Source organism: Crocodylus siamensis, chromosome 1 (genome assembly GCF_052110815.1).
Source record: "Crocodylus siamensis isolate JL-2025a chromosome 1, ASM5211081v1, whole genome shotgun sequence".
In the NCBI taxonomy this organism is placed as follows: domain Eukaryota; kingdom Metazoa; phylum Chordata; order Crocodylia; family Crocodylidae; genus Crocodylus; species Crocodylus siamensis.
In genome coordinates this window covers 2,260,331-2,287,914 of record NC_143395.1, presented here as the reverse complement: position 1 = coordinate 2,287,914, position 27,584 = coordinate 2,260,331, and the positions used below count along the sequence as shown (strand labels likewise).

At 44.5% G+C, this 27,584-nt stretch overlaps 1 protein-coding gene across 4 annotated transcripts in view; it reads right to left on the bottom strand.

Annotated features, from left to right (window-relative positions):
• The window catches only part of MSRA (methionine sulfoxide reductase A), a 471,175-nt gene that overhangs the window by 399,789 nt on the left and 43,802 nt on the right, over positions 1-27,584 (bottom strand). The window contains exon 1 of one of the 4 annotated variants that reach the window (XM_090026928.1): positions 775-913. The exons of the other annotated variants lie outside the window; for them this stretch is intronic. The gene's annotated coding sequence lies outside the window, so the exon portion shown is untranslated. Of the gene's footprint in view, positions 1-774; positions 914-27,584 lie in introns of those variants that run through there. 4 annotated transcript variants of the gene reach the window in all.

Genomic DNA, 27,584 nt, shown 5'->3' with positions numbered 1-27,584 from the left:
AAGTTTCCAGACATGTGGGGAGCCCCATGAGCCAGATGACATCAGCCCCTTGTACTGGATTGTGCCTGCACAGTATCACTGTGGCTGGATCCAGCAAGCAGAGTCAGTGTGCAAGGCCAGGCCATAGACAGACCCAGCATGTGAGGCTGGGCTCAGGCACGGCGTCACTCTGTGGGGCAAGGCTGGTGTGCTAGATCACACCCATTGACCAACCCCATACAACAGCCCTATGATGGATCCAGTCCGTGGACAGACCCCGCCCACGGGATCCAGCCCATGGACTGACCCTGCTCATGGGATCCAGCCCACAGACCAACCCCACCCATGGGAACCAATCCAGAGCTAGCCCCATACTAGTTCTACAGCCCGTGGGGCCCGAAGTTTGAGCACCACTGGTGCAAGGAATGTACACCGTGAGTCCATCACACATTACATCAGCATCAAGGCACATTACACCAGTATAATCTGTACCTTATATGAACATAAAAGAAACATTGCCGTGAACAGTAATTTTACTAAGTACCAAAAGCTAAGGTTAACTGGAACTTTTTTCTCACCACCATTTCAAACACACGACATCATCATGAACATTAGACGAGACCCTGCTTTTTAGTTTAACCTTCTCTAAATCATGGGAAAAGTCACTGAGGGTTGCTAGTCATTAAACTAAATACCATTTTTAAAAAGCATTATTAGTAAATGTGCCATTAATTTAACTTCCCAAGCAAAATAATGCATAAGAATGGGCGGCATACCAAAGACATACAAATGTACCTGTAGTAAAAATGTTCCCGTTTGAAAATTAATTCTTTCACATTCTGCTAGATTTATTTCCAAATTACAATCTACGGTTGCAATCTTCTTTTCAAACAAAATTTCTAAAGCCTGAACTAGAAAGACTTGTAATCAGAGTTCTGACTGTCATTGGAATATAAAATTACTGGTACTTTATTTAGCGCACAGAGCTACAATCCCTGCACATATTTAAATGTCAGTGATGTAACTTTATCGGTTATAGCAGGTGGATCCTATAGACCTGAGGTAAGCCAGAGCCATGTTCATGGAGATCCAACTCCTCCATGATTTATGTGATTATTCTGATAAGTGGTGGCCCCCTTGATAGATAGAAGGGAGGACTCTCAGGTTGTACTGGGGTTTTTTTGCCTAAGGGCTGGCTTTCTTTGAGTCAAAATCCATGCACCAGTAGAAAGGAGAGACAGTTTACAACTGGGAAATGCTGTTTGTTGGTATCCTGTATGGAAAAATTCAATTGAAGTAAATTAGAAAAACAAAGAGATACCTTATTCGCTTAAATGATGTTGGTTGGCACATCACTGAAATAAGTTAGTTCCTACTTAAGCCACAAACTGTGTGGTTTAAATAAGGGATTTTTTTTCTTCTTCCTGCTACAGGGCCCATTGTTGTTTATAAATGTCATTCATAATTCTGAATTTAATTCCAACCTGACACTGAGAATACCAGGTTTTTATTTTACTTAAGCCCAATACTGATCTCTCTGCCTAGGTGTAAGATGCGTATTTCCTATATATAAAGTTGTGGAAGCAACAAAATCTGTTACCAGTTACACTCAGACAAAGCAGAAGCCCTAATGTAGCACCCTCTGCAGCTTGCAAAGAAGGTGCCATATCTTTCTATTATGTTACATTTTTAACACATAAAATGGGCTTTTCAAGCACTGAAAGATGCAGTCCTTGTCCTTTACATCCCAGGCACTAGGACACTGTAACTAATAATAGAAATCCTTTTTATACCTGTCTTTACAAGTTCTTATTTTTAACATTGGTAAAGGTTGTTTTCACCATCTGGAAACCCCACTGGACCCAGAGTTGAATACTAGCTTCTTGCTTTTCTTCCCTCATAGTCTGACAATTGTAATGCTTTGTTTGGTGCCTTATCGGCAATCTGTTCATTTATTAACCAAAAGTAAGAAAACAGATGCACAGTGTCATCTCTTGCATTTTCAGGATGCTAGCATTTCACAGGAATTGAATACTGCTTTTTTACTTTACTATTATAAGTTGTCTTCACTGCATGGTAACCACAGAATTCATAATCATATGTTTGCAATGTGCAGTAGCCTAACCTGCCACTACATTGTGAGAGTTTGCACACTGCTGTCCCACTCTGTGCTGTACTTGGTGCGCTCTGGCAGTGGTTCTCAACCTTTTCAGGCTCCCCAATAGACTCAAGGCACTGCTTGGAAAATGCCAGCTCTTCATTTACAATCATTTTTTAACTTAAGAAAAAAAAAGAGCACTTCTTCTGTTACAAAGAACTCAGAAAGGTCACAAAAGGTCAGGATGTTTTTAACACTCTGGCTAAGTAAAGACAGTCAAAAAGCCCGAGGCTGAATTGATTCAGTCTTTGCAGGTCAGTCTAAGCTGCACAGATTGAACCGATAAGCAAATGAACAGACATTAACTTTTGATTCAGGAAATACAGCTACATGCCTGCCATGGCTCAAGTCAGAAGCTGGGAGGCACTAGAGCACCCCAAGAGAGAAACCCTCCAAGGTTTTTTGCCCCCCTCCCTGCTCAGGCAGAGGGGACGTGGCTAGGCCTCAGCCCAGCGCTAGCTAAAGGATCTTTCTTGGGCGGGAGAGTAGGGGGAGCAGATGCCAAACTGAGGAGGGGATGAGTGGGGAAAAAAAGGTAGTGGCACTGAATTCATAAAAGCCTGAACAAGAATAGTTCTTACTCTGAAGTGAGCATTAAACACAGCTCAGCTCTACGTTCACTTCCTCTTTCTGCTGCCCCCAAAGTCTCTGGGATTTGCAGTCCACATTCACAACAGCAGGACTCTGCAGGGCTGCTCATCACTTCCTCTTCCTGCTTCCAGGTGCCTCTGGAATTTGTAGCCCACAGTCACAGCCAGCAGTAAGTTTAGCAGGGCGGGGCAGCTCCATCCTTGGGGGACGGGGATTTTAACTCCGCCCCCCCCCCAGTCCCAGACCCCAGCCAGGGTTTGCCTGGGTTGGGGCCAGTGAGTCAGCCAGTGAATCCAGTGAGCCAGCCCTCATGGCTTCAGCTCAGAAGCAGAGTGGCAGGGCCAGCCCTGCTCTCTGGAGCAGGCAACTCAGCCCAGCCCAGGTCTGCAAAGCATGCTGGGATGCTAAAGGACTCTGATTTAACTTGAACCAGGAAGGGATCTGGGACAGAAGTTTCATAAACTGGTTTGACTTAAATCTGTTAAGTCTGATGCTACTTTCAAACAGGTTTATCTAAACCAGTTTCAGCCATTTTGAAACTCGTTTATGTACACTGAACTTCTGTTTAGTTATAGGCTTAAACCAGTTTCTAATCACTTAAACCGGTTTATGTATAACTTCCATCCCTAGCCTATGACTTTCTATTTGAAATCTCTGCATTTATCTTGTGAATTGTATTTGCTCACCTAACAGTGCTAATATCATGTGGCACCCCACGAAACCCTTGAAAGGACCTCAAGGCACTCCAGACAGCCATGGCACCCTGGTTGAGAATTACTGTTCTATGCAACTGTGAGAAGTAATACAGATATCTGGGTTTGTATCCTCAGACAGAATGCCATAACTCACTGCAACACTATGCTTGCATTTGTACAATCGTATGGGGAAACTAATCTCTTTACTTTTAAGATTGAAGGATGAATTGAACTAAACCCATGACATTTATTTCCTGGCAGTAAGAAAGCCAGTGTAATGGGTAATGGTAAGTGCTGAAGTTAAGGATCCCCTTCCCTAAATGCCAAACTGAGATCTGTTGCTACTTATGGCAGCAGTATTTGTTTTTCATGCCTTTGCACAAAATGCAGACACGAGAAGCTGGCAGGGATTTCATAGCCTGTTTTAGTGCCAGAGAGGCAGCAACTTAGAGTTACCAGTAGCAGAACAACAAATGAACAGGTTTACGTAGACATGGATTTGTGGAGCAAGCTGATGTTGTTTTTATAATAGATGATCCTTGCACAGATCAGCACTTCTGGACCAAGATCACAAACATGTGTTGACAGAACCAACTGTGATGAAAACAGGATAACTGGAAGGGGGCAGAAAATGCTCACATAAAGGCAGACATGTTCTTGGAGCTGTGTAAAAGAGTTTGCCCTTGTAGTTAGGATGAAGAACACCAGCATGAAAGCAGCAGCAATACTCCAAAAGTTTGGAGTTGGACAATCTCTAGATTCTGCAACGGTCATTGAGAACTGGAAGGCATTTAATGCCAGGTTTGCAAAAACTGGAAATATCACTTAAATTATTGTACAGTTTGAACAGATGCACTTCCCAAAGTGAAGAGTTGATGGATACGATACATAAATACTTATACACTTACACATGTATTCTATATATTCTCCATTCCTCGTTTTACAAAAGCAAACATATTAACAAACAAGAATACTATGTCACTGTTATGGACCTCCGTCATCAAGGTCATTGTGGACCATCAAGTCAGATGCATCGGCAATGACATAAACGCATTGTCAGGGCAGATGATGATAAAGTGTTTGTAAAGTCTGGCCTTTGAGATGTTACACCGGTTAGCTCTAAACACAGCTCTCTCATGAGAACATGCCACTTGTTATTTTAAATGACCCACCACAACCTCTGCCATCTTAGGCTAGGGACAGACATTCAAAAAGCCAGAGCCTGAATCTTTGTAGGTTAATGTAACCTGTATAGATTGAATCAATTCACAAGTGAACAGACATTCACTTCTGACACTGGAAATGCAGGCATATGCCTGCAGCAGCTCAGGCCAGAAGCCAGGAGGCACTAGAGCGAGCCCTCGGCTGGAGGGAAACTGCACTGAGGGAAAGGGCATGGTGAAGCCTGGGCAGGCCTGAGTATGATTGGGGAGGGGCTCCACTCGTGCACCCAGGGCTGCAGTGGCCAGAAGCCAGTAGCCTGGGTGGGGGGGAGGCGATTCATCCCCTCATTGCAGGCAGCAGTGGGGGGGATTGACACAGCACCCTGGGTTGAGTCCCTCTGAGAAATGGCCAGCCAACCATGGGGAGGGGGGATTTGATCTGGTTGCAAGGGTGGGGGGAAGCTGAGGCTAGTTATGGAGGCTGACTCACTGCTGCCTCCTGCTGTGGCAGCACAGCCCAGGCTGGGGTAGCCCCAGGGGGTGGGGGTCAGCTCCCACTACCTCCTACCTCCATCCCCACATGGGGGCCATGGTTTGCAGGAGGGCTGAAGCTTCAGCATGGCTCCCCATCCTTCTCCCTCTTCTAGCAGCAGCAGAGCAAACTTGTCGTAGTGGGTGGAAGTGAAGCACCTGTCACCCACTGCCAGCTTGCAGTGGCACCAGGCACACAGGGTGGGCTACTGCGAGCCAGTTGCTGCCTATGCCCCTAAGCCGCAGACCCGAACCAGACCAGGCTGCGCTCCTGAGCTGCAGGGCCAGGCCAAACCGGTCTGCAATGGTCCACTGCCTCCCCCCACCACTGCCCATGCCCCTGGCCCGCAGCAGCCCATCCCAAGTGACCAGCACTGCCATGAGCAGGCAGTGGGTGATAGGTGCTTCACCTCTGCCTGCTGCGATAAGTTTGCTCCACCACCACCACCACTGGGAGAAGGAAACGAGCAGGGAGCCATGCTGCAGCATGGAACAGACAGCCCAGTCCAGCCCGGGGCTGCAGTGCATGCTGAGATGCTGGAGGACTCTGTTTAACTTAACTCAGGAAGGAGTCTGGGACACAAGTTCCATAAACTGGTTTGACCTAAATCACTTAAGTCTGACACTACATTCAACCAGGTTTACCTCAAACCAGTTTGGGCCATTTTGGCGGCTACAGGAATGGTGCTTCGAGGAGGGCTTTGGCTTCCTCAGCCACAACCGGCACATCATGACGAGAGACATGCTGGGGTGGGACGGGCTCCACCTTTCCCCTAAAGGTAAGCGTGTGTTCTCTTCTAGGTTGGCGGACCTCCTCCGGCGGCCTTTAAACTAGGCTCGTCGGGGGAAGGGGAAGATGAGGGCGGAGGAAATATCAGACTGCCAGACCAAACAGCACCCACAACTACAGCCCAGCCCAGACCGACGAGCGAAGCAATCAAACAGGTAAGAGAGAGGGGCCAGGGTAACGTTGGGACTACGGGGTCAGTACACGCACCCACAGGAGGCCTCAAATGCCTCTACACAAATGCTCGTAGTATGGGCAACAAGCAGGAGGAACTCACCCTCCTGCTGGCTGATGCCAGCCCAGACATAGTGGGGATTACAGAAACGTGGTGGGATGAAACGCATGATTGGGCGGTCAATGTCAAGGGCTATAGGCTGTACAGGAGGGACAGGATAGGAAAGAGGGGTGGGGGCGTGGCGCTCTATATTAAGGAGGAATACACATCCTCGTTAATTAGCAAGGAGCCAGGGGAGGGGCACTCTGAAGTGCTTTGGGTTAGAGTACAGGGTAGTCGAGGGGAAAGGGACTTAATGGTGGGAGTCTACTACAGACCTCCCAACCAGAGTGAAGAGCTTGACCAGGAATTCTTGGGTCAGCTCACAGAGGTAGTGAAGGCTAAGGATGTGGTTGTCATGGGGGACCTGAATTTCCCGGACATCTGCTGGGAAGAGCAGTCAGCCAAGTCTGATCGCTCCCGCAGGTTCTTGGCCAGAGTGCAGGACCTCCATTTAACCCAAGAGGTGCACAGCCCCACCAGGGGGGACGCCTTGTTGGACCTAGTGCTGGCCACGGGTGATGACCTGGTGAGGGGGCTGCGGGTGCTCGACCACCTGGGCGACAGTGATCATCGCCTGCTGGAATTCACCATCCAGCGCAAGGTGGCAAAGACATGCAGTAAGGCAGCGGCCCTAGATTTTAGGAGGGCAGACTTCAACGAGCTAAGGAGGATAGTTGGAGAAGCGCTGAGGTCCCGGGGGGGAGGGGAGCCAGGTGTCCAAGGAGAGTGGTCGCTCCTTAAGGAGACGATCCTCCAAGCCCAAAGGAAGGTAATCCCAACGAGGATCAAAGGGAGCAGGAGAGCACACAAGCCTCTGTGGCTCACCAAAAGCATCCGGGAATGTCTCCTTGCTAAAAAGGAGGCTTATACCTAGTGGAAAGAAGGGGTCATCACCAGGGAGGACTATTCTGTAGTTGCTCGGGGATGTAGGGGGGCAGTTAGGAAGGCCAAGGCAGAGATGGAACTGGGACTAGCTTCCCAGATTAAGGACAATAAGAAGTCTTTTTTTAAATACATAGGGGGTAAAAAGAAGGTCCCGGGTAATGTGGGGCCCTTGCAGGACGACATGGGTAACTTGGTCATCACACCAGACGGCAAAGCTAACATGTTTAATGATTTCTTTGCCTCCATCTTCCTAAGTAGGGACCAGAACAGCCACCTCCCTGCTGGGCCCCCCTCGGGCCCCGGGGGAGGCACACCTGGGCCACAGGTTAGCGAGGATTTAGTTAGGGAGCTTCTGGAGGGGTTGGACGTATTCAAGTCAGCCGGCCCGGATGATCTCCACCCTAGAGATCTAAAGGAACTGGCCGGGGTCATTGCAAGTCCCCTGGCACAACTTTATGAGCACTCGTGGTGCTCTGGTGAGGTACCAGAGGACTGGAAGAGGGCCAACGTGGTCCCCATCTTCAAAAAAGGCAGGAAGGAGGACCCGGGAAACTATAGGCCAGTTAGTCTCACCTCGATCCTAGGCAAGCTGTTCGAGAAATTATGCTGGCACACATCCAGGAGGGGCCAGCAGGAGACTGCATGCTTAGGGGCAACCAACATGGGTTCATCAGTGGCAGGTCCTGTCAGACCAACCTGGTGGCCTTTTACGATCAGATCACCAGGTCGTTAGACGCAGGGGTAGCAGTGGACATCGTCTGCCTGGACTTCCGGAAGGCTTTTGACACTGTCTCTCACCCCGTTCTCATTAAGAAACTGGGGGCTGTGGCGTAGACACCCACACAGTCAAACAGGTCGCCAACTGGCTGGAGGGCCGCACCCAGAGGGTGGTAGTGGATGGTCCTTCTCAACCTGGAAGGACGTGGGCAGTGGGGTCCTGCAGGGCTCGGTCCTCGGGCCTGCACTGTTCAACATCTTCATCAGCGATTTGGACGAGGGGGTAAAAAGCACCCTGTTCAAATTTGCTGATGACACTAAGATGTGGGGGGACGTGGATGCAACAGGCTACAATCAGACCTCGACAGGTTACAAGGGTGGGCGGACGAGAATAGGATGGGTTTCAACACAGACAAGTGCAAGGTGATGCACCTCGGGAGGAACAACTGGCACCAAACCTACAGGTTAGGAAACTCCCCTCTTGTCAGCATGGAGGCGGAAAGGGATCTGGGGGTCATCATTGACTCCAAGATGAACATGGGCCGGCAGTGTGGGGACGCGGTCAGGAAGGCCAACCGCACCTTGTCCTGCATCCACAGATGCATCTCGAGCAGGTCCAAGGAGGTGATCCTCCCCCTCCACACGGCACTGGTCAGGCCGCAGCTGGAGTACTGGGTCCAATTCTCGGTGCCGCACTTCAGGAGGGATGTGGATAACATGGAGAGAGGCCAGAGGAGGCCACTCACATGATCAGGGGCAGCAGGGCAGGCCCTACGAGGAGAGGCGACGGGACCTGACCCTGTTCAGCCTCCACAAGAGAAGGCTGAGGGGGGATCTGGTGGCCTGCTATAAACTAGTCAGGGGGGATCAGCAGGCATTGGGGGAGTCACTGTTCCCCGAGCACCGCCAGGAGTGACCAGGAATAACGGTCACAAGCTGGCAGAGGGTAGGTTTAGGTTAGATATCAGGAGGCGCGACTTCACGGTCAGGGCGGCTAGGATCTGGAACTAACTTCCAAGAGAAGTGGTGCTGGCTCCTACCCTGGGGGGCTTTAAGAGGAGGTTAGATGAACACCTTGCTGGGGTCATTTGACCCCAGTACTCTTTCCTGCCATGGCAGGGGGTCGGACTAGATGATCTGCTCAGGTCCCTTCCGACCCTACAAACTATGAAACTGTGAAACTATGGTTTATGTGCACTGAACTTATATTCTGTTACAGGTTTAAACCAGTTTCTTATCACTTAAGCTGTTTTATGTGTAACTTCTGTCTTTAGCCTTAGGGTCTGATCCAGTTTACTCCTATGCATGCCTAAATGGGATTTAGCTACAACATAGCAGGCTCCTAAATTCTAAAGAGTTTGACTCTGCTCCACTAAACTTAGTAGGCATTTAAGTTCAGAGGGTACCGCATTTTGGGCTGCAGAGTTCTCTGAGTGCCTACACTTGGGCTTCTGGATATCCTAAAAAGTAATCCTGCCGGGCAGGCACTAATGGTCCTCGAGACACCTGATCTTCTAGGCATGCTCAGAACATGTCTAGCTGACATTATTTGCACTGAATTTGGCTCAAAAATCCACTTTCAATCCAACAGCTTTGTGGTTGCAGCACTCCCCCATGATACAGGAGACTTAGGTGCTAGGGACTCCACAGCCAGATGGAATCCAAATCTAAATCTTCTCCTTCCTTTTCCTAAAGAGTGCCTTAGCCATCAGACTAATGAACAGCATCAGTGAGCTCACCTTCCCCCCCCACCTCTTGAAAAAGTCGCCATTCACATATTTTGTTGGCATTTTTAATACAAGAATCATATTTATTTTTCATAATTTTCTAAATATATCACTTTATTTTTGTTGATAATATTTTGTTTGATATCTTTTATTTACTTGTTTCCTCTGATTTAAGATGTGGGTCACTTTTAGAAAAAAACCGTGATAAAATATATATTTTATATTCAAAGAAATATGATAAAAGAGTGTTGGGAACTTAAATTCAGATCCTTTGTGACGCTTTCTATCCTTCACATTGATAGTGATTATATTTATATTTATACTGGTGCTTCAATAGCCTCCCCATTAAGCTTGGTATTTTTCAAAAGTCTTTGAGAAGACTTAAACTTGAAGCAACTATACAAAATAATCATAACAATGTTAGATTCATAACCCTGTTGCAGAGATTTAAAATTTTTGTTAATTTTAACTTTTAGTGAAATGTTTAACAACTTGGTTCTTTTACTACTCTATTAAATGTTTCTTTGAACTTTGCAATGCTATTCATATCTTAATAGGCAGACAAGGTTCTTTGGGTAAATCCGGTATCTTTTATTAGACCGACTAAAATAGTTGGAAACCTATACCCCTTAATGAAGACATCAAACTTATAGAAATAACAAATGCAGCAGCCCATTGATCAGAGCCACTATACCCTGTTCTGCTGAATTCAGCAGATTGAGAGTCAATGAATTCACTACCATTCTTTCTAAGAATGATTCTGGTTTGATTATATAAATATTGGGCCAAATATATGTTATAAATCACGTTCCTTTTTAAGTAAAGAATTCCCACAGGACAAACCAGCATATCTAGCAAGTTCCTGGCAGAGTTTGCAAAAGCCTGTTAAATGTTTTCAATTAGACGTTAAAAAGCACAGGCCTTTCTGCTCTGCATGAATACAAAGGGCCATATTTTCAGAAAAAAAGTCAAAACAGCAGTAAACATGAACATTAACATACACAAAAGCCGATTCAAATTTCAGAAAGCCTAAGTTCTCATCAACTCAAGCTGAAAGATGTTTGAAGAAAGAGTATGCACTCAGTGCCCCATGGACTGTGTGAAAGCCTGAAAAGAGGAAAGAGCAGCTTCCAAGACATTCCCACAGAGCACTGAAGGCAGGTCCAGGACCAGGCAGTTTTGCCTTCGCTACGCTGGTCTCTTGCCTTGTGTCCTGTCTGGATCCACCTAGCATGCCCAATGATGGATTAGACTCCTAGGTTTGGATTCCCTGCCCTTTTGATACACATTTTTGTCATTAGAATCCTAAAGGATTCAACAAATGACTTGACTCAAAAGTATAATATCTGTGTTTGTACTTAAAATCGCAAAAAATGCTATGACCTGGCAAAAGCAGGTCCAACCCAGTCTATTGTTGTATTCCACGTGTGTGTAATTAGAGGAAAGCCTTTCTACCTCTCCCCCTCCTCAGGAAGAGAAGGACCAGTATGCAACAAAACCAGTGCACTGCACTTCCACCACTGGTGGTTAGAACAGGATGTGCAAGGTCCCAGGAAGAAACACCGATTTCCTGCATCCCAGGCATTCAGAAATTAGAAGCAGGGCTTTTTTGTCACAGATTCACCTAAAAAAAATCCCTGTTAAGAAATGAATGCAATCACAGGGAATCCTGCATCTTAACCCTCTGTGTGGTCCTCCAGCTTCCAGGTCATTATTCAAATGGGATGTTAAGTTCCAGTTTCACTCCAAATCTGCACACATTTTCTTTTACTAGAAACCAATGTGAAACAAAAACTGTAGCATATAACAGAACTGGAATGGATCACTTGAATCAGGGAGCTGAGGCCACTGCATTCATTAGCAACAATTTGGCCAATTGGGTTCACAAAAACATCCATTTCAGGCCTTCTTGCACATCATAACTCCAAAACACCCAATGCCAAAAAAGAAAAAGAAAAGAAAAAAAATCTACAAAACTTTCACAAGGTGCCAGTAATTTTTTATGTGTTCACTCTGCCTTATAACTTCACAGCAATTTTGCACTACCTCGATTAAATAAATAAATAAAACATTTTTAAAAATACATTCCTGCTCGGTACCGTTCAATGGGTGGCTCAATGTAAAGAGCCGAAAGATCATTTTCCCTCCAGCAGCTATGTCACTTTACACTCTTCGAAAACCTACGCTAAAAACCTGCTGTTGAAATTTTCTCTCATTAATCGAGATAAATAAGCCCTGAAAAGCCTTTGCTAAAACAGACACTAGATTACATTAATTAATCATTTAATTTTCTTCTGATTTTTCTTCCACTGCCAAAGGCAATCTTGCCTCTTCAAAGATAGATATACTGCAAGAGCCGTAGCTACAGCTCACCAGGGCAGCGGCAGAACTGAAGTAGGAGCACGCAAAGCGAACACTGGAGCCAATTTGTTTGGATCATACACCATACCAATTATGCAGCTTTAAGTAAAATTAAAATTCAGTTCTGCTCTTATTTCACTTGTGCAAACCATTTTTTTTTGTTTGCATTAATTTGTGTTATTTTTAAGAAAGCATCTCTTGAATCCAAATAAGGCCAGGGAATGTTTATTAATCTGTCTCAGTTTCACATACTGCATGCTGGGTAGTAGTGTGAAAGGCTTCCACCTTCCTAAAACTAAACCGGGTCTTTATGAAGAAAAGTATTCACAGAATTGTTGCAACTGCACATTTATATGCAAACGAGTATGTCAGTGCCACTACAGAAAAAGTCCATCCTGCAACCTCTACTCCACCTGTGCATTTCCATTCAGGTTATTGTATAAACTGTGTTTCACACTGAATTATGTTCACCTATCTTAGTTGTAATTTTCACACAGAGTGAAAGGAAAGGTATGGGTTTCCATTTGGAGAGCCAAATATTATCATCCTAAAAAGAATTTACTCTTATATAGTGTTGCTCATCTGAAGATTTTACATTCTCTAAAAATATTCTTGTGATTTTGTTTGCATTTTAGTCATTTGATACAGAGTTGAACCAAAATAGAGTGAGATTTAGTCTATGTATTTATATTTCTAAAGTCCCAACATTGAGAAACCTTCTCCAAGAATGCCAGTCACCAGTCCCATTGATCTAAACCAAAGGATTGTAAGTGTCTTGGGTAATCGCAATCTTTACAATTTAAAAAACAGAGAAAAAGACTCTCAACCAACCCTTCAAATGTACCAAGAAATACATTTGTTAGCCATTGCCAACTGCAGAGAAAACATGTCTCTCTCTGCCCAAGCACAGGGGGGCTGGACCCAATGATCTCGTAAGGTCCCTTCCAGCCCCTGACATCGATGGATCTGTGTGATGTGCCGTCCACCTGCAACAAAGCTTAATAGGCCGGTAGCTGCACTCTACGCTAGCTTCAGTTTCCACAGTCTTACGTGTAGCCCCGTGCCGCATTCACTAGTGATCCATGCTCAAGGTGATAGAAGCATGAAAAAGGAATGTCAAAGCACACATCAAAAAGGGCAGCCCTTGACCTTTCTGCCAAGCACAAATAATAAAAATCATATCTGAGTCCAATGAGTTGGTCCTCATACAGTGAGCAAGCATGTCAACCTGCATCAGAAAAAAACGTTACATCAGTTGCAAGAATACTTACGAAGCCAAACGGCTAATGTGCAATAGCACAAATGTCATGCCAGACAGGACTCTTCTTCAGAAGACAAAGGTAGGTGAATTTTTCTGAGTTTCACTGTCAACTCTGCCGTTTCTTTCAACTTGCATTCTCAACAGGCAGTGCACCTCACCTGCCCGATTCCCTGCATCCAGAACCGGACACAGGCATGGGTGAACCAGGTGGCCGCCCAGACAAGAAGGAGGACCGAAAATGGTAGTTTTTTCCCATTGTCTGATTATTATTATCTTTATCTCTGGTAAAAGGGGGCCCGGTACTAAAAGTTTGCCCAGGGCTGCCAGGAGTCTAGGTCCAGTGCTCCCTGCATCTCAGATGATTTCATGCCCAAAAACTATGTTCCACCTGTGGGTACGTGTCTAGTCTTGACATTTCCCACATTTCTAAGACCTTTCCACACAGTCCTAAAAAATCTCAGGAAAAGAGACAGGAATAAAGATTGACATTTGACATTTCAAGGGAAGCCTACCAAGGTAAGCTTGCTGCCTGGCGCAAACCCTACCCCCAACCCACACCCACATGTATATATTTGGAGGTAGAGAAGAAGCAGCAAAATGAAATCAGTGTATTCTGCACACAGCTTTGTAATGAAGATTACTCCTTATTGTGACCCCCATTTTCCCACTCAGTTCCTCTTTTTCACTGGGCGTTACACCCACTGCTAGCCTCAGTCATTATTCTTTTGTACGGTGTTCAAACAACAGTCTGTATTTGAATATGTTTGTACAATGCCCAGCACAATAGAACTACAATACTGATTAGGGTCCCTGTTGCTACAGTCATTTACCACTACTGTAATGCATTAGCAATAAAACTCGTAGTTTTTATTCTACCCTAAATTCCTCCTGGAGCCAATGGCAGTATTGATTAAATAACTGCGGGATTTGGCCATATTTCTTTCTATAGTAATGACGGATTAAGTCAGGAGCTAGTTGTATTGACGATATCTATTTGCTTTCACGTGAAAAGAATTAACGGACGGTATGCCTCCAGAGAAGCAGTTGCACTGGAATAGCGAGTCACACAACCCAGTCAGAACTACGGAGTTTCTATTTTGCAACATTCGGGATGTGATGTAAAGCCATAGCTATAGGGAAAACATAGGAGCACTGTGGAAGGGAGAGGGCTAGATGACTAGTGATGGGCAAAGATTTATAATTAATCAACAAGAAGTGCAGCACTATTTTACAAGGCAATAATCCAATCCAGCTCCCTAAGGTAAAGATTAGAAGGCTGACGGCCAAGTAGTTTATTCAAACAAGGGAACTGGATTATTGCTTCATAAAACAGCATGGCACTCTGATTATTACCTTTGTGTTACAAGCCCTTTTAAAATGATTTTCCCCATAAATGTTTAAAACCTTACAAGCAGCAGAGCAAGAAAACGAAAATGTGATAGAGGGTAGAAGTGAACACGCTTAACAGTTTCTGCTATCTTCTTGCAAACACAAAGACTTTGAAAATGAAGTGCAACACTTCTTCAACCAGCTTCATTAAAAATAATAATAAATCTTATTAATAAAAAGTGTTAATAAACATCCTCCCATCTTCCTCATGTCTTTGCCCCTTCCCCCCAGCCTCCCCACACTTTACAGTTTTGTCCGCTTTATATCCCGTCCCCAGTTTCCTCTTAAATTTCCCTTTTCATCTTTGTTGACACATCCTACGGCTGCATCTTGGATGTCTTAGGCTCACGAAGGGGTGAGAGCCTGCATATCGCAGAGACTACCTGCCTTTCACCACCTCTTCTTAACTGCTCTGGGCAGTATGATGGTTGAAGCTAGTAGAAATTTTTGCATGGAGCATGGCGTTTTCTCAGTGGAAGAGCTGAAGACCTCTCCATGCACTGAGACTAGGTTTAGCCATTCTTGTCACCTTGGGAGGTAAAATATCCCGTTTCTTCAGACACATGTTCCCCAAGTGGTACATAACACATCTCAACAAATGCTAGCCACCAATTTCTTGGGCTAACCCCACTTAGGAAAGTGATGTAAATTAATGGAGGATTGAAAAGTATGGTCCTTAATTTTCGACTTTGCAAACAGTTACTCTAGCGGTGTCCAAGAGGAAAGAAGTCTCATGGGCAATATCTTTTTTTTAGGCTTGACAGAATCCAATTTTTATTTTTTAATAAATTTTGATGGATAATATCAATGTTTTATTCAGGGGGGGTTTAAGCATTTATTTTGATTTACATTTTCAGGATTATGCTAAATTAGGGGTGCGAGGGGCAGGCAATTTCTTAATGACAGTATACCATTCCATTACCATAGCGAAGTTTAACTGGCTGCTGCGACAATCGTAACTACTGTAGAGCTGCTGCCAGCTGAGCAGCAGAGCTGCCATCAGTCCCAGCTCTGCTCGCCCACAGCTCCCTCATCCACTTCGTGACTTCCTCTTCCTTTGTTACCAGTCTCCTGGGGCTTCTGGGAGTTGCAATCCAAGCACGGTTTTGTAGAACTGCTCCACTCCATCAGCCATCATTTTTCTTACGTCTCCTGCCTATAAATTTTGATTTTAATGCTGGAAATATTTTTTCATCAGTCTGTGAATGTGAGGGAAATCACTATTTATCAATAAAAATCGCATCACACCAAACCTACTTTTATGGGGCCAACGGTATGGCTGGTATAGACATGCATGCACTTTTGGGTATCACAGCACCATTCCTCAGGCTCCTGGGGCTGTGCTCATTCTAAATGATCACAACAACAGGGACACTGCACAGAAAGGAAGGCTGGCACCGAGATTTTCAAAAGCAGCCAGCAATAGGCAGCTAAGGATCAATTTACCTAGATGCTTAGCATCCTCAGCTCTCATTGACTTCCTGCCCTTGGGGCGAGGGGCTAGACTCAATGATCTCCCAAGGTCGCTTCCAGCCCTAATGTCTATGAAATCTATGATAACAACCAGTCTTGTGAGACTTGACCTTCTAGAAATCAGAATTTAGTTAGCCCTAGTTGATTACTCCAAAAAAAAAAAAACAAAAACAAAAACAAAACAATTGGTGAACCCAAAATAACAGTATACTCTTGAAAAAATGAGGTATGCTGTTTAACCAAAGTATCCAAAGAAATTAGACAGCTGGAAGGGACTTCAAAAACAGTCATTTAGGGCAGAATCCTATTTTACGTCGCACACCCAAGTAACACTTACCCATCTATGTATAAACTACCATTTTAGTATCTATGCACAGTTTACTATTTCACATGAAGGCACCCATACGGGTGCTGGGCACATTCAGGACACAGCTCCAAAAATACATATCTGAGCTTAGCACAGTAGCCTCATTAATTAGGGCGTTCATCTAGGAAGCAGGATAACCACAGTGCAGGTCCCCTGTACCCAGAGGGTATCTGAGCTTACATCTCTTTGACTTTCTAACGCAGTATTTCAACCACCAAGCCACAGGTCAAAGCAACCAAAGAGATGGATTAAACATCGTCTCTAAATTGCAAATGTCACCAATTGCAGCACAGTACACTTATTACTCATCTAACAAAAAAATACACAAAATAAGAAACTTCTGCAATAGCCAACAACCTTGACTCTGACATTATGGACTCAGACTCCAGGCAACCAACTCAGTACCTAGACTTCTATGAATTTTTTCAAGAGATTGCATTCAAGAAAGGATATGAACTGAAATCTTTACCAAAGATTTAGTCATGAAAACTATGCTTTCATCTTTTAAAAAAATTGCCATCCCTCTACTTTGTACAAGGACTGTCAGAATTGACCAGATTTTATTTTATTTCTCTATGCCAGTGGTTTTCAACCTGTGGTCTGTGTACCCCTGGAGGTCTGCAGACTATGCCTAAGGGTCCACAAAAGATGGCTATGATCAATAATCAAAAGTATATGAATACCCACGCTTACAATTCAAAGAGGTCCACACCTCCATTCAAAATTTCCAAAGGGGTCTGCACCTCCACTGGAATTTTTTAGGGGTCCACAAATGAAAAAAAGGTTGAAAACCACTGATTTATGCCATTTTTATGCCATCCTTCCCAACAAAGTCTTACAGAAGCTTACAGGAAAAGAAAGCAATATTTAAAAGGGCAACTAGAATAAAACAAAGTAACAAAACAAAACTAAATAAAGCAGAGACCTGCTAAGCAGCATATCCTAGTTTCAGTTGTTAAAGCCTTGCCCAAGTAGGAAGGTCTTGCAGTCCTTCCAAAAGATGTCCAGTCTCAGACCCTGGCATGCTTCAAGAGGGAGAGATTCTAGAGCTGAGGAGCAACTGCCAAGAATGAACAACCACACATGTTTGCTAAGGGGACTTGATGCACTGATGGCGCTTGCAGGAGGTTCTCTCAGCTAACCATAGAGATTACCATGGGGGATAGGGGAGAAGTTGGTCCCTTAGGTTTGCAGGTCCCAGGCTGTGTAGGGCTTCATGGTCAGAACTAGCACCATGAATTGCACTTCTAAAGCTACTGAGAGCCAGTGCAGATACTGGAAGACTGGAAGTGTGTGCTCCTAGTGACCCACACCTCTCAGAAGGCAGGCTGCCATGTGCTGCACCAGCTGTAGCCTCCTGGCACTTTCCAAGGGCAGCCTGGGGTAGAGCACATTGCAGTAGTCCAGCCTGGAGGTTATAAAGGTCTGGGTGATGGTGGCTGGATCAGAATCTAAAAGAAAGGGTTGCAGACTTCTCAGCAAGTGGAGCTGATGAAAGGTGCTCCTAGCCACTGCCGCTACTTGAATATCCAGGTGTAGAACAGAATCCAGGAGGGCCCCGAGGCTGAAAACCTGAGAGATAAGTGGAGGCTGAATCACATCAATGACAGATAATCTCAGTTCCCACCCAGATCACTTGGTCTGCCCACCACCATCACCTCCGTCTTGATTGGATTCAGTTTCAATTGGTTCCCCTATTTCCAGTCGCCAGCTGCAACAAGGCACTCAGAAAGGACTGAGACTGCGGGGCCAGGGTCAGAAGAGAAGGAGAGGTAGAGCTGGGTGTCATCAGCATACTCATGCCACCTCACCCCAAATTTCTACCCAGTCTCACCCGAGGGCCTCAGATGCACATTGAGGAGAAAGGGAGACAAGACGCCATAGGAAAGGTCCCAAGAGGATGATGAGTACTCTGCTTCATCACTCTCTGGGGCATCCTTGCTAGGAAAGGGTGGAACCAATTTAGGGCTGCCCTGTGAATACCAACCAGGTCATCTAAATACTTCATCAGCACTCATGGTCAACCTTATCAAAGGCCACAGAAAGATCAAGTAAGATCAACAGGACACAATTTTCCCTGTTGAGCTCTGGGCAAAGATCACTGACAAAGTCTCTGTGTTATATCCAGCATGACAACCAGACTGACATTGGTCCAGGAAACAGATGGCATCTACCTGCACCTGGAGGTGTTGGGCAATGACCTACCCCTAAGAGGAAAGGTTGAGGACAAGGCCATAACTGGAGGGACAATATCAAGTGATTTCTTGAACAGGGGTAAAAGATGATCTTCAGCAATCCTGTTTTTAAACATTAAATAGGATTCTACTGGAAAATTAATGAAAAATGACACTTCTAACAGTGTTAAACAATGTTTCATAGACATTTTTAAAAACATGGGTGCCCGATTACCAAAATGTGGAGCTCCTGCAGCTCTCTTTAAAGTCAAGATCTAAATATATATTTACATTGCTAGCTTCAAATGCTATATTTCAAAATTTTGGCCACCATATGGAAACTAAATCAGACAAAAACAAAAAGAAAATAATGTTTTTGCTACTTAAGTTATCAAAAAGTAAGGGTGGGAGGCCGAGGCACCAGCTGCACCACTTAGAGGAGGCACTAGAGCCACAGCCCCTGCTGGCCTGGTCACTGCTGCCGTCAGGGGCAGAACCTGCTTGTTACCCCTCTGCACTGAACTATGTTCAGAAACACTGTCTCTCAAGCAGAAATTTCTGCTGCAAATGCAATAATGACACCCTAATTTCATTATGTAACACGCACACGATGCCTGTGGTCCTCTCACAGATATTAACACAAAAAGCCCACGTAACATGGCAGCTAGGCCTATGTGAAGCAGCTAGTACTTGCTTTGGCCGATTCAGGGGACAGTGATTCGATTCACTGTCCCGAACTGATTCTGCCAAATCTCTGAATCCCTGAATCAGCCAGGCCCATCCCCTGCCTGCTCTCCCAGCCTGGCAACAGCTGCCCTGCCCGCCCCAGATCCTGGCATTTGGGGGGGAAAAAAGCCCTAACTCAGCGGGTGCTCCTGGGCAGGGGGGGACAATCCCCGCTACCTCCCACTGCCCCACGCTGTGTGGGGGGTTCTCCATGAGCCCCCCAACCCCCCCCCCTCGCACCCCCCAACTTCTAGCCTGAGCCACTGCAGACATGTGCCTGCATTCCTTCAGTCCAGAGGAAGTGTCTGTGCAGTTGCAAATTGATTCAATCTAGCCAGGTTAGATTAACCTGCAAAGATTGAATCAAATGAGGCTCAGGCTTTTTGAATGTCTGTCCCTAGTCCACACAACCAGAATTTTATAAGGCTGTTATATATTCAATATTTCCAAACAAAACATCTACATTAAGATCTAGTTAAGTTTGAGAGTACGCATCAGTAACTTAACAGTCAAAAACGTTATCAGGATGATGTATTTATATCAAATTAAGCACCAGAAACCCAAAACAATTCAGTTAAGGTTACATTTCAAAACAATCCAAATGAACTAAGGCATGGAACTGAACAGGTAAGACACTCAAGTTTAATTCTGTCCTCTAGCACTTTAACATATATTCCAAGATAAAATTCTTATAAAAGACGCATTGAGCATTTTACATATTTTTTCTTGTAGCATCACTGCAGAGAAGAGGATTTTAGAGATAGATAAAATATGTTCCTTTGACAAGAACATAAGGGCTTGACACTGCACTAGGTAAGCGTAGAGTACAAGGGAATTGCATTCTGTATTAATGAGAAAACTGCTGTATGGACAACATAATCTAGCTCAAGAGAAAGAGAGGGATAAACAAGAACGCGTGTCTAAGTGCCTCCTTTGGATTGCACTCAAGGTTCATACTGAAGGCCATGTCTCCTCAGACACTCAATTCTTTATCTTTTCCTTGTTCTCTTTTTTTTTGGCCATGTGTTCTTTAGGGAAAGGTGCACAGGGATTTGGCATTAAACTCTACTCAGTATAGAGAACTACAGCTAGGTTCAAATCCAGTTCATTCAGCAATTCACCAAAATGGGACTAGGATGAAATTTAGGTGCCTGAGAATCATAGGTTTGGAAGGGACCTCAAGTGTCATCTAGTTCAACCCTCTGCAAAAGATGCAGGATTGACTATACCCAAACTAACCCTCAATAATTAAACTGAATCAAAGATTCCAATGTAACCACTTAAAGAACTTTGTAGTCCAAAATGGAAGTGCTGCCTGAATTTAGGTACTTACTGGCAGCATCTACACAAGACACTAACTGTGCAGTAGCTCATTACTACTATGCAGTCGTGTGGCATGGCATAAAGCATCACTCAATCCTACTTAGCAGTAGTAACAAGCACAGTCAGCACCACGTAAAAGCCATTTGTCAACGCTACTGCACAGTGAACTCTGGTTACTGTGCAGTCATTTAGTATTTGTGTATGCAAGTACTAAATGAATGCGCAGTAACAACTGTGCAGTCAGCGTCTCATGTAAACGTGGTCACTGAGCCATGTGGCCCAACTGCACCACCAGGCAGTCAAAGATAAGTATTTGGGGCCCTTGTATGATAGTTTTGCGATAGTGTGGTATTAATCTTTGGTGAGGAACCTTTTGTTTGAAAGCAGATGCTTATATCTTTTCATTTGTCTTTAAATACTGGAGGACCAGGTTATGGCTACAGGATAGGGGGAGGCAACCAAGAAGGGTGCCAAGGGCACCTCAAGTCCTAGGCTCTTCAAGGGATTTAGTGCTGCTGTTAGTGGAAGGATGAAGTGTCAGACAGCAAAGACTGGGGGAGCAAGCTTAGAGCCCACAAGGTTGGGACCATGGACCAAGGGGCCCAGGGCCCACGAAGGCAGGGCTGGAGCTAGAGTCCAGAAACATAAAGAGGTCCTGAGACAAAGGACCTTAGGCAACGGGGCCCAGCCAGCATAAAGTGAACCAAGGCCAGGGGAGCGCAGTGCAAACAAGGGCCTAATACCGAACCCCACCTGCCATCTAGGGGCAGCCTTCCTGTGCAGTCATAATGGCAAGGTGGGGCAAACAAGACAACAGGGTGGAACCCCGAGAGGCAATAGGAGGCAAGCAACACAGGGTCCAGGCTGGACCTGCTACACTGTGCAAGACTCATTTAGATGCCTACAGAAGCAAAATACTGCTGACCCTTTGTCATTTCCACATACTGTGGAAAATGACTAACACGAGAAAAAAAATGTTGCTGTTTGTTATTGGTCTGAATATTCAGCTACTCAAAAATGTCCAATATGTATAAAAAAAAAAAAAAAAGAGATTACTCATGATTGTTCTTCTTTGATAATTGCTTCTTTGCATTCACACTAGAATATAGCATCCCAGTTCAAGCTGTGGACCTGCCTTGAAAAGCCTTGTGCATTGTGGGGTACGCAGGAGGTTTTGTGTACAGGCGACATCATCCTGCACAGAGGGCATGCCCCCCGAATGCCACTGATCCTTCACTCAAACTTCCAGTTACGTGCTATTATGTAGAACTCCATGCAGAGGGGAAAGTGAACAGCTACTATGAATTAATAAAAGTCAAATCTCAAAAAAATGTACAGTTACTGGTAAATAAACCACTTCTTCACTGAGGGCCTCTGCGTATTCCCACTTGTCTGAGACTGCAAAGCATTATGCTGTTAGGTAAACAGTGAGCAAGTTCAAAGCCAAACAACAGACCAGAACAGCACTCTCTCAAACTGGGTACTGGAGTGCAAAGGCCATGGAACAATGTCAGGTAGAAGTGTCCATCAAGCTCCAAATGTTGCTTGGAATATCTCCACCGGGGATACCTAAAACATATTTTTGGTGCTGCACTGTATCCCTTGGAGTGAGTATTTAGACCAGAAGCTAATAAGCTTTCTAGTTAAGATATAGCAATACAATATACATCCGTTAATTCACGATGAAAGTCTTTGTGTGATAATGGCTTCTCTAGCATCTTTTCCTAGTTATTATAAACATGTTGTTAAGTCTTTTTTTTTTTGGGGGGGGCGGGGGAGGGGAAGGAGAAGGAGAGGGTTCCCACAAAATGCTCAGTCTTCTGCAGAATGTCCTCTTTATAGCTAAAGGTACTTGGATATGCATTGCTTGGTTATCAGTAAGGTCTGGAAAACAAAGGAAATACTTTACATGTAGAAGTAAAGCATGTAAATAACTGTAAAATAAAAGTAAACTATTTATTATTTAGTACCAATGTAAATACTTTCAGGGTGGAAGTACTCTACTTCTGTAGACACCCTGACTTGAGATGATGCAAGTCCTTTATTCGTGGTCTAGCTGATAAATTGATTCCAATTCTCTCTGTAGCATTTCGGGGTATAATATTTCCTGGAAGCCTTGCGCTCTGACATTAGACACTTTAATAATGATCTCCACCTTGCAATGTAAGTGTCTCTAGGCTAGCCTGTAAAGTTTTCCTGTCCCCTTGTACGAAGAGGTCAAGAACAGTGAATGCAGTAGTTCTTTGGCCAGCTCCTAATGTTCTCGATACCATGCTGACAAAACCTCATTGGAACTGTGACAGTTCTGTCCTTCAAACCTGCGTATGAGGGGAGGGGAGGCTCCAATCCACTAGAGATGCACGAAAGGGAACATTCTGCTCTCATGCAATACACTTACCATTTGACATTTTGCTCAGATATGAAGAGCAGGCCTCATCATAAAAGTGTTGTGACCAAGGACATCAAAAGTCAACATCCAAAGTTCTCCTGCCCTGCCAAGTAAAGAGCTACTAGGGCGGATGTGGTTTGAGGTGTACCACAGCCATATTTGTTCCATCTTTGCAAATAAGATCAGGAATTAAATCTGTCCTGCTTGTTGATGTAGTAAATGGTCAAGGTGTTGTATGCAAGTATCTCTACTATTTGATGTTCCAGAAATGAGAAAAGGTTATTAAAGACCCACTGCATTGCCATAAATTCTCATATACTAATGTGGATTCAGGACTCTTGCTCCACAGGCCATAGCCCTGAAGGAATCAGAAGTGTGGGGTCAAGCCCATTTTGTGGGTATTGGTGATGACTGCAAGGACAGGAGAGGGTAATTCTTCAAATTTTGCTGGTATCCAGCAACCAACAAAACTTTTGGAGTTGTGGAGGGATGATCAGTCCTCTTCAAAAGTTATGTCGAGAGCTACCACCCAATACTGTAAGAGTCTTACGGTCAGACAATCAGAAGGTATGATGTAGGATGGTGAATAAGGTCATCAGCGCTACGAATCTTACCAAAAAAAAGGTCTATTCCAGTTATCCCCCGAGAATTACAAGGTAGTCCCAAACTTTGAAAAAAAAAAAAAACCACTCGTTGATGTATTTAGTTTTTATTTTTTTAAGGCTGTGGTCTGAGCCCTGCACTAATGAAGATTATCTTCCATGCAGCATAAAGGAAGGTTTTCTCCCAACTAAATCAAGAATCCCATTGACTGGAAGAGGCCATACATGCAATAAACTCTTGAAGAAGGTGAACATCTTGATGTTATCTTTCAGGAGTTTGCCACTCAGATTTGTCTAGTGGTAAACAAACATCCTTTGGTCTTCAAAGGTATGCAGTAAAGACTGCAAGGCACTTGGAAAAGACTGGTGGGACTGTGAACAAGCCAAAAGGAAGGTCTTTGAACTCACAGTGTCTTGTCATCTGCACAGAATCACAGGTATGAGTGTGGTTGATTGCCATATAAATGTAAGCTCTCTCCTAATAGAAAGCCACATACTAGTCTTACTTGGACAGGAAGAGGATGATCTCTTCTAAAATAAGCACCCTGAACCTGTATGAATTTATGAATCTGTTGAGGTTTCTGTGGTCCATGATGGCTCTTAGACTCTGACTCTTCTGGTGAATCAGAAATTAGCAAAAATAAAACTCATTTCCTTGGTATTCGGTCTATGTCTCCTTTATTCAGAAGGGAATCCATTTCTTTCCAAACAGGGCTCTTTCATGAGTTGGGTTCCTGTAGACTAAAGTAAAGGAAAGATGGATAAAAAGCCTGATACAGAACTGGATGGGCTACCTGGCATAAAAGAAATCACGTGTCTAGCACCTGGAAATAATCTGGCACTGAGTCTTACATAAAGAAGAGGTTTGAAGGGATAGGACGAATAAATGAGGACTGGAGATATGGTGCATATTAGTTAACTGCCCTCAACTAACCCATAACACCGCTGTTTGGGCCAGGGCTGAGAGCAACAGACTGGCAGCAAAAAATCTTGCTCCTGTACTCCTCAATTCATTTGCCAGTAGGATTAGAAGGTGGCTAATACTGCCTCTAGGGCCATGACCCTTGGTGTTGCAAGAATGCCTGGCTTTGGCAGTGAAATGATGTGTAAGAATATAACCTCTGGATAATGTCCCATGCCTGCATCTGTCTCTAGCATATCCAACAGGAGATCAGTTGTCTCTGGTGTCATGAACCTTGCTTGCTGGAAAATGTTCACCATTTTCTCCTGTAGTTCCTTAAACCGTTTCCATTTAAGTGTAAAGGAAACAGAAATAGCACCAATCTGACTGTCTAGGAAAGTGCTAGCTATTGATACTTCCAAAAGGAACTCATCTTTTAAGGGGTTAATACCCGGCTAGATAAAGCCCTGGCTGGGATGATCTAGTTGGGGCTGGTCCTGCTTTGAGCTGGGGGTCGGACAAGATGACCTCCTGAGGTCTTTTCCAACCCTCATTTTCTAGGATTCTATGATATTTTTTGTCTCATTCTTCTGAAATAGGCAGGTTCTCCTGCAAGACTACAATATCCTTTCATAGCCCCTGTGGCAGTAACAAAGGCTGCCGCAGTTCCACATGAGGAATTGTCACTAATAAGAGCACCGCTGCCAATGAAAAGTGCAGTGCTAGAAAGAGAGCTGCTGTGGAGGTCAACGCAGAGGTCGGAGATAAGGTAGTGCTGGCAACCTCTAGCAGAGCTTTTATGGAGTCCTGTATGTAACCAGCAGATTCCTCTTTCCAAGTCCTCACACCACTTGACATCTCTTTGCACATGCTATAGCTCACTCATTAAACTCTACCCACAGCTCAAAAAAAATCAGCACCTTAAAAAGGTATTGCATAGTTTGTAGTTCGTCACAATCACAGAGGGTAGAATCAGTGGTAAAATCCAACTTCTGCACTGTATCCATGGACAAGTCTACTCCGTGCAAAATCCACTGAGGCAGTGTCATGTCTTCCAGAACTGATCTACACGAGCTAGGAGTTGTTCAGGTGTTAAGAACCAGAGAACATAAGCTACAGGGTCACTTTCTAGACCGAAATGCCAGCCTAGTCTGTTCAGATGAGGATTCAAGTAGTCTGGGCATCTTTACACATGCTTGGGGGTGGGAAGCGCTTTAATTAGGAGCTGCTCTAATTAAAGCGCCAGCAGCGTCTCGTGTATTCAGTGTCCCCCGTTTCAAAATGGCGAGCTTGTTTGATAAGCTTTAGTTAAAGTGCCCTGCCACCATTTTGAAGCACAGGGATGTTGAAGTCACGTGATGCTGAGGCTGCTGGAGCGTGCTAATTGGACTGCTACAGCAGACTTGATTAATCGAGTCTGCTCTGATACGTTCTAATTGGAACGTGTAGGAGCAGGTGTTAGGCACAGGTATAGATGCCCAGTGACAAGAACACTTTTTCATGACAGCAGTCAGCTCAGTATTTCACTGCCGTTATGCAGAAGACCTTTTGGAGCTGCGCACTGTATGGTATTTTACACTTCCTAGTATCAGCTGAACAGAACACAGGATGATATCCTGCCCTGATGCAGGAAAAGGCCTCAAATCTGAAGGTCAAGAGGCAGCAGGGGGTGCTTCCATATCTTATTTGGCTTCCTTCTCTTTTTACAATATCAACTTCCTCTTTTCTTTTCTTCCGTTTACACAGGTATCAGAACAACCTTCTAGTGCTGAGACGTAGGCTTTGAGGCTAAATGACAAGTCCATGGCTGGCACCAAGGACAAATGCACCAAGTGTGGAGTAGATGCTGAGGTTAGCCTCACTTTTATCAGTCCTCAGGCTACTGAGATTTTCTTCAGTGCCAAATTAATTTTAATTATCACCAGCCATATCCAATGAGGAATAGGCTCCCGGCTGAGAACCAAGGAAATTTCTATCTTGAGCCCAGAGCTAAGGCTGGAGCTGTACAGTGCGTGTTGGGCACTGTCAGAGGAGAATGGCACAAAGTAAATCTTGGTATCTTAGTATTTGTTAGTATTTTCTTAGTTGTCAGGCTACAGGCACAGGGAAGCCAAATGAGTACCAAACGTCATGCCCATCTAGTGTAGAGATCAGACTTTGTTTTATTGCATGGATTTCTCATAGGCAAAGGGGACAGTGGAAACAGTGCTGGTCTGCGTTAAAACTCTATAAGGCTTAGGGACCTCCACTGACCCAAAGGGAAAAGGAAAGGGGTACCTGCACTAAACTAACCTAGACTACATAAAAAACAAAGATCTGGGTAAGCAGAGGGAATTAATGCCTGAGGGCCATAACACAAGTTCTGTTTGCTCTCTGCAGTGGCAACAAAGGAACAGCTGAAGAAGTTGAGAGGATGCACTCCCCTGCCTGAAGTCAGATAATCATGTCATCCTTGTGAAAGACCTCTTTGGCACTCACTAGCCCTTGTACAAAGTTTTTTAAAAGTCAGTTCCACCACTAGGATAGCCATATCCCACAAGAGGGAATGCACATGGAGTGTCAAAGAAGCAGCTTTCATTTTCATGAATTTTTGCCAGAAAAAGCAAACAAAATCTTTTTCCAGCACGGGAAATTACATACAGATAGAAGATGGAAGACACCTACACATCACCTATAGACAGAAGACACCTGGAGGCTGAGAAGAAAAGACAGATAAAACAAGTATTAGCTAAATTAACGGGGATGCTTGCTTATGAGGCAGGAACGATGCACACACTTTGCAAGTTTACACCATTAGCAAAATGCGGAAAATCTGCTGCAACTATTTAATGAAAGTTAAATGTACAAGGGCAATTTAACCATGGGTGTGCAAATCGAAAAAATATGTTGGTTGTGGTCATCCAAGGAGACAACTTCCAACATTTTTAAGGTGGTTTCAACAGAATTAATATTAATTCAGATTTTGATTTAGAGTCAAAACCTTGACCTGTCATGAATCTGTCAGTTAGGACCAGCCAGGTATCAGTGTACATTATATCCAAGCAAAGCCGATAGCAAAGAGAATTTAAGGAATATAGTGGGTCCTATGAACTCCAGTTTTCCATTTTG